Here is an 8,304-nt window from a genome sequence, read left to right on the forward strand (position 1 = left end):
AAGAGTGTTGTGTAACTCATGTTCAAAATAGTAATTGAAACGTGTAGTGTTTATTACGTTCCCATATGTTTGTAATCGAGGTACAACTCTAGTGGATGGGAAGCAAAGAGCTGTACTTTGCTGCTTAGCATCAGAGCTGTTGCACATTCATTTAAATAGCTTTATTTATCTTCTTCCCCATAAAGAACCTTCCATACTGTAAATTTATTGAATGGTTAATGGCACAAAAGTATGGGGTTCATTACAAAATGAAGTATTTATTGCAGTGTTAATTAAATAAAAGCATTGTAATCGTTCCAAATTGAACAATTATGCTCATTTGAACATTTTAAACAGAAAATCTTTTATATACTAATTTAGTTGCATAATGAAAAGCACGTGTAATGGAAATTTTAATCAAAACAAATACTGAAATAATTTGAACACTTTTTACAATATAAAATGTCTACCTCAGTTTTTATTAGAAATATTATAACAGCCAGATTAGTTTCAGAACTCATGACCTTTGAGTGCGGTATATTATTTCTGAGCTGATAGGCCACCCTCGCATACCAGTTGGCTAACCCCTTAAACATCAAAGTTACTGCTTGGCTACCAGCCTCAAACCATGACAGACTGGCTGCAAGCCCAAAACTTGACAGCCTGGCGCTAGGCCTGTAGCCTTAGCTGACAGCCTTTTCTGCAAGGGGCTGATGAATGATTTCTGGCAACTTGTGCTGCGCTCTGAGTGACTGGGAGAATAGCATTCAATCAGAAAAATGTGCACAAAACCTCCGTAGGTCTGTAAGAGATGGCACTTTGCCGAATGCCCAGATCAACGGCGTGTTCACACCCAATTTTTTATTTATTAAATTTCACTGAGCAACACTAGAATATTTGCAACTGCAATTATATTTCAAATAGCTCAGCCACCTGACGTCTAAATTTTATTCAAAATTTGAGACTATTCTTTTGCCCCGCTCTGTTGCTGTTCTGAACCCTTGTAGGCATAGTTGGCTTTGTTTTTTCATTTGCGGACACAAGCTGAATAATGCGTATTCATTTGTGAGTCTGAACAAAATTCCTAAAAGATGAAATTGCATGCCACAGACTTGCAGCTGAGTTTTCTTCTGTTCAGAGTAAGGCATGTAGCCCAGTCTCTTTCACTAGGAGTTTTCTTGTTTGTGGACCGGCATTTCCTAAATTCTATTCCCATTTAACAATTTTATGTTATTAAATCGAAGAAAAAGGAAAGGAACCATTTATACCCTTTTCTTTGCTTGATATAATTGCAGTGTAAAAGGGGAGTGGTCCATTAATTGACATCAAGATTTTGCTGGGCTTATCAAGAGATTTAAGAATAAATCTCCAGAAAAAAGCCCATGTAATTAAAAGGTATCAGCAGTAAGCTGACAGTGTATTGATGAAAATGCTTTGGAAGCGAATTCCTACCCCCTTTATCCTTTAAGTGAACGATTATTTATAGGAATATGTAAGAGTAACCCCTTACAATGACTGAACATAGAGTTTTCTATAATCAAATGGGCATAACTGAATGCAAGTGAAAAAAATGGGGTGCTGTTAGGCAAAGGAGCTGTATTTTACACCTGAACTGCAACAAACACTATGGTCATGAAACACATGTATAGCAAGGGATTTTGGTGGAGCTAAAAGAATATCTAAAATGTAAGATCTTCAGACATGGTGAAAGTACCTGTGAGTGTGACTTTTTTTGTGTAGTGTGCACTGACATAGGTACCAGTCGCTACAGGAGTGATTCCATTACTCATGTGGGTAAAATGAAAGTCTACGCGCATTAACAAGTTTTTCCTGTTACACAATATGTCTTTGTAGCTGTTTGAGTGACAGGTCACACATTACCATGAATAGCATTCATAGATGCTAGTAAAGATGATTGCCAACACATTATGACGCTGATATTTCTAGATCGCTGCTAATGGGATATGACAAACCCTAGCGAAGAGTCAGCTATAGCAGTCTTTTATATTTTAAAAGCCATTTTCATCCCTTCTCCCAGAAAGCCTGAATGAATTAGGATAGGAACCTCTTGCAGTGAAAACTTGTTCTTATTTTTCTTATATTAGTGTGGAATAGGTGTCCTGCTGTTCAGAGCAAAGAGTCAGTGCAAGCAGGAGGGAAACAATCTGTAGGCTTCCTGAAATTATCCCCTCATGATCTAGCAAGCTATAAATGTGAAACAAGTATGCAGAACAATATGTAAAGAGATCAGAAATTCTACTACTTTTTATGCATAAGGATGGTTAATGCAATGACCAAGGATTGTGTTGAAAATATTACCATGTTATTCTTTATTATATATAGACTTTTCCACCTCAGACATTGAAAAAAAGGTTCTTCTTTCCTGGGTTGCAGAGGGAATATTTCCATGCCAAAGAGATTTGACTGTTTAAAAATCCAGGTGAGCAAAACTAAAGTGACTTCACTGAATAGTTTAACGTAATATCCGTAATATCCAGGGTATACTCCCTAACTAAGATATCTAGGTTTCACTTAAGAAACAAAAAAGGAGGAGGGAGAGGTGGTGTTGGTTTTGGTTTTTTTTTTTCTTTTAAGCAGGGAAACCGTTTGCAGTCTTATTGTAACCATCTGTGAGAAACACCACGATAAATGATCTTGAGCTAGAAGGAGTAGCAGACAAAACATCACTGTATGCACCCACCAAAAAGCACGTTTGACAGTTCAACAGCTCACAGTTCAAGCCCAGGTGCAGGGAGGAGGCAGTAACTTGCGGCCTCTCGGCAGGGCTGGGCTGCGGGCAGCCTCCAGGGAGGGGAAAGAGGGGGAAGCACAACCATGGAGAATTGCAGGTTTTGCTGCCAAGGTGTGAAGATGAGGACATTGCTCCGGGAAGAAGAAACTCTTCCTTCGCTGAGTAAAAGCAGCCTCTCTGCAGGCTCCGACCTCCTGCAGGACAGCACCCACCTGGCTTTCTAGGACCGGCATAGACCCAAGATCTTGGGCATGAAATAACAGATTGTTGCACCCAGGTTGAGAATACCAACCAGATGAATGTCCTACTAATGAGCTTTCAGTAGTGTTCTTCATGCAAAACAGCAAAAAAAAAGAGATATTTTTGCCTGTAAGAATGAAAGCATTAACTATATACTGCTAATAACTACTACAAGAAGATGTTAGAGCTGCATTTCCATGGGCCGTCCATGAACTGTGGCAGCAGATCCCACAGGTGAGACCTGTGCTGGGTTTGCTGCCCGCTCCCCTTGTCCACCAAGACAGGGTTCGTGGCTGGGGCCCCACCAGCTCCCTCCTCTGCCTGACCATCAGGGCTGGCAGCAGATTCGGACTTCCTGGAGCATCTCCTCTTGCCCTTCCATGGTTATTCACAAGCATAGCAGCGTTTCATTGATAATGAAGAGGTAGCCCAAGTATTTCTATTCCCTGCTCTTTACTGGCTCTGTAGGAAGGTGATGGGATAAAGAGAGGAAGCAAGCAAGTACCTTATCTGGTAAACTGTTATTTAAATTGTGGCTAAGCCTGATGGAGAGCTGAGACACTGTACGGACTTTCACAGTGTTGATAACTCATGGCTATCAGCAGACCTGTATTCGAGTAGAGAAACAGCTACAAAAATCTCTCCCCCAAAAGCCAAAGTCCAACAAGATATAGGAAGGAGGAATAAAGGTTGCGTGTATCTCAAACGTATTAGCAGGTGCTGAAGGAAACTGAAATTCGCCTTCTTCCAGGGGTTATTTCAGGATTATGAAAAAGTAACATAACGAAGGGCTGTTTCTCCTGCAATTGCCTCAAATTAATCATTTTAATCTTATTCTTACATGATGTCTCGTATTACTTGGGATCAGGAGGTAAATCTGCCAATTGTTTCCACTAACCAGTGTGTTTTCAGAGTACAAATTCCTGGGAGGTGCACTCCAAAACACCCCCCCAGGCTGCTGCCATCACTATGAGCCCAGGCCACAGGACTGGCCCAGAGCTAATCCCCTTTCCCCCCAGCAATGCACCCAGTGTTGATTTTGGGTCCACAACATTATATCCACCATAACTTGCTGCCATAGATATGGTCACAAATATGCCAGAAGAGAAAGGGTGGGAGCCACGGCCCTGCTGAGTCTGCTCAGCCCGCAGCAGCTCCAGGCAAAAGGGCTTTGGATGTGCATGCGCCCGGGGGCGAGCCTGCCTGCAGCCCGAGCCGCTCAGCTCCTGGGCAGGGAGCAGAGCATCAGAGGCTTTCATAGCACCTTTTGTACCTGTCAGAGCACAAAGGTGTTAGCTTTTGATACAGTTCAGGGGCCTGTCATAGAATTGTTGCTTAAATTTTACCCACCTGCCCTCCCAGATAAGAAAGCCCTTTTGCAAGCATTTCTATTTCAAATACAAAATTAAAAACAAAATGGAAAATGGTGGCTTTCTCCTGGTGCCACTACAATTTCTAGGTTTTACCATTTAGTTGAATTAAATTAATTCAGTTCAGTCATTCCCAGTCTCAGTGAGGGTTAAGATCTTCACTGCTGAGCTTTGTACAGAGTGAAAGACTAGGTCATATCTTAGAGATCCCTTTTTTAAAGTACATGAAATGAAGTGAGTTGAAAAGAAAAGAAGATGATGGTCTTAGCAGAAGTCAAGTGCAGGGACATAAGCAGTGGTTTGGCGTATGGGTGGCAGAATAAATCTCCTACTTAGTCAAAGCTGTCTAATGTGATTTTTTCTTCATCATTCACTTTGGTATGACTCATTAAAGACATTTTGGACTTAATTCTCATTGATTTTAGTGAGAGACAGGCACTCAGATACTCCTGAAAATCCCACAAAGCATGCATCTACATTTTTAGGTAATAAGATATTGCTAAAACCCTCATATTAGTTCTCTGTTAAATGGGGAAAAATAACTTCATTGGAGAAATTTGAGGTTAAAAAAGGTAGAATATACTAAGATTTTTGGTTATTGCAATAATGTGAATGACATTTAAATACCTAAAATGTACCGGAGGGACAGGGGTCCTGATGCTGGACTGTTAATCACTGGTGTGGTCAAAATGGGCCAAATTCTACAGCCATTACTCAGGCAAAACTCCCGTGAAAAATCAGTATAAGGTTTGCCAGGGTAAAGATTTGGACTTGCAGTGGGCGATTGCTTAGTCTTTTATCATTTTTTAGATCAGCAAACTCTTCTCAGCATGCGGCATGCACACAGGATATAATTTAGACCACCTACAGAACGGCTTGTCTGATTCCTAACTGCAAGCCATTAAAAACTAGAATGTAAATATGATATTTGAGCCAATAGTGCCATCAACATCATATGGATTTCTGCTCCAAAATCAGAGGCATGTCTTGCCTGACTGGATTTCACAACCACTGCTTGTCTGTGAATTGTCTTCTTGAGACTCTGAAGTTAAAGAGACTGAGCTGGTACATGCTGCTGATTTAAGGACTATAATGAGATCAGAATATAGCCTGGCTTTGGTTTGATTGCAAAAGCACAAGTGGAGCAAAATTTTTCTCACCTGGATGCTGTAGATTTGGAGCAACTTGGCTTACAGCACTCCTTGGTGCTGCAGAAGTGCGTGAAGCTCAGTCCACAGTGCCCTACATGAAAGATTATTTTTAATTAGTGCTAGAATACGGCTTCAGGAGCTAAATAAAATTTAAGACCCTATTCTCTCAGGAGCCATACACATGCATGCTAGGCCTTCAGAGCTAAATAACCAGAGTGACAGAAGTATAACAACAAACACTTCTGGAGGGGATTGGGTGGCCAGAGATCTGAAGCAACCTGTGTGTGAGGGCACAGGGGAAGGTGATAGCACAGAAGACTGGATAGCGATTAATGCCCCAGGTTGACTGCACTGCACTGCCTTGGCTGTTGTCATCCTTCAATGGATATCGTGTACACTGTTCTTATGGTACTCTTGATAATTTTAAGCACTCTAGAGTCATAGCCATTTATAGCGTATGGAATTTCAGTGGTGTTTATATTTCCATGTGAAAGCCACTGATATGATGACTTAGTCATTTATGTAACATTAGGGGATAGATGAAGATGGCGATCCTGGCCTCTTTCCATCCTAAAACATGTCTTATGTTTGTAACATTATACCACGTTTGCTTGGATGTATTTTTGCTGCATTGATGAATTTGTGATTAATGAGGTTTTATAATAAAAATTCTGTACACAACTATAAATTACATGCAATTATATGTGCAGAAACAAAGTAAAAAATATTTGGGTTGGAGAGAACAACTTTGATTTGGCCACATTTACTGGTTATATGCAACAGAATCTGGTAGTTTTTCTTACAAAAACAAAGTAATTAAATAACTGTAATGATACTTTTGCATGCAGACTGAGTGACATAATGTGGCTTATTAATGAGAACAACAAAGAACAGTGGGATTAAATGTATCCCTGGTGTAACACAGTTGCTAAAAATCAACTTTACCACTGGGACTAATTCGGCCCAAAAATGATTGTTCCCAGAGGGCACTGCTACGTGAAATCTTCTTACCTTTGAGAAAAAAGGAAAAAATGACCTCACGTTACATTTGCTTTCTTTTTCACTTGCCTATGTCCACTGGTTTCAGTGTGATTGTACAGGTGAAAATGGGGGCACAATTTGATCCCACCATGTAAATAGATACAAAATGTAATGTCCTGCTCGGGAGACTGACTGCTTTGAATCTGCCACTTTTCAAAGAGCTGGCAAACAAGGTAGCATGTTAGGCTAATTTAAATATTTCCAGAGGTTGTGTTGAACTGGTGAGCCTAAGACAGGAAATACTGTGTTATCTGAATAATGAAGTCCTAGAGGCTTCAGTTGTACTTGACAGGATGAAATGAGTAGACATAGTTTTAAAAATAACCCTTCTGTCAGATGTCAGAGGCAACAGACGGGTCCATGTGGCCTAGAGTTACCCTGATTGTGGTCAGAAATCAAAATCTGTAGGTACTGGGTTACTGAACAGTCAGGAACGCCCCTGTGTTTGGGGCATTACCTGATGCAAGTTGTTAAATTAACTGTGAAATACTCACCGAACAGGTTGTTAATGATTCTTGATGATAAACTTGTTAAATTCAACCTGTTTTGCTTACAAAAACGTTGCTGTAATTAAGGCCTAATTCTGCAGTCACTGTCCCTGTGTAAATAATTTAATTCAGTTCTGGACAGAAGAGCGATTCCAGTGGCCCAGAATTCATGTAAGTGCTCTATGTTGGTAAATATGCATGTGTGATACAGGAAAAAGAAATGTAGAGAGGAAACCTATTTCAGCTTTAAAGGTCTAAGAAGTAATCATAGGCAATGGTGAATGAAAATAAACTTTAAATTATGAAGCATAGGTCGATGGTTTCCACTTAAGGATTTTAAAAATAAGTGTATGCATGGGAGGATTAATATGCACCCTCCTGAAGGCTAGAAATTGAAAAAGAATAATACATCAATGTTAGACTGAGATACAATACTCTATACTCTAATTTTTGTGCAGAATAACATGTTTTTCTTGGATAGAAGAACTTTGTGTCAGCTCTTAGCCATGTTACAGTTTCTTCTGGCATCCAGACTTGGGAAGCTAACATTTGTCTGGTTGGACTATTAGCACCGTACAGCCCGATCTGAAACTTTCTCTAGTCCCTCTACTAAATAAACTTAACAAAGAGCCTGGGAATCATAGTTTTCTCTTTACAGATGCCCTTTAACCTTCATGACTGTTGCTAGATAAATATTTATTTACATAAAACACAGTACTTCTGTGAAACACTAGACTGCCTACCTCTGCAGTCATTTCCTACAGAGGGGAAAAAAAAAAAGAAATCTTGTCAATATGCTTCAGTTTTCATTTGCCTTAGTTGTAATCCTCTTTTGTGATTTAAAAGCTGGGAATATGTTGATCTTCATTGCACCGCTGTTTTAAAAGAACGATAATGTATACACAGCTAGCTTTTGGTGCACGGACTGCAATAATGTTAATTTTGCAAAGGAATTTAGTGCCCACTGAACAACTTGATTTACAACTTATCATACCTGATAATAGTTGAGATGGTGTTTTAGAGAGGCTAAAACTACAGCTGGCTTGGCTGACTATTGAACTATCTTACAGTTTTCTCCATTGTAATATTTAGTTTGAAAGTATTTTATATAGGGTCTGGACACAGCAGGACTTTTAATGGACATCCCCCCCCTAAATCCAGATAAGAGGACATTTGTCAGACTCCAGCATCCGTTTCTAGCAGGCCAATCATTAGGTGATTTTACTTTAGGATTACCTAGGTGTAAAAAAGTGTTTGAAATACTAATCAGATGTAAACGAAAA

The sequence above is a fragment of the Egretta garzetta genome, unplaced genomic scaffold, assembly GCF_000687185.1.
Source record: "Egretta garzetta isolate BGI_Z169 unplaced genomic scaffold, ASM68718v1 scaffold215, whole genome shotgun sequence".
Taxonomy (NCBI): Eukaryota; Metazoa; Chordata; class Aves; order Pelecaniformes; family Ardeidae; genus Egretta; species Egretta garzetta.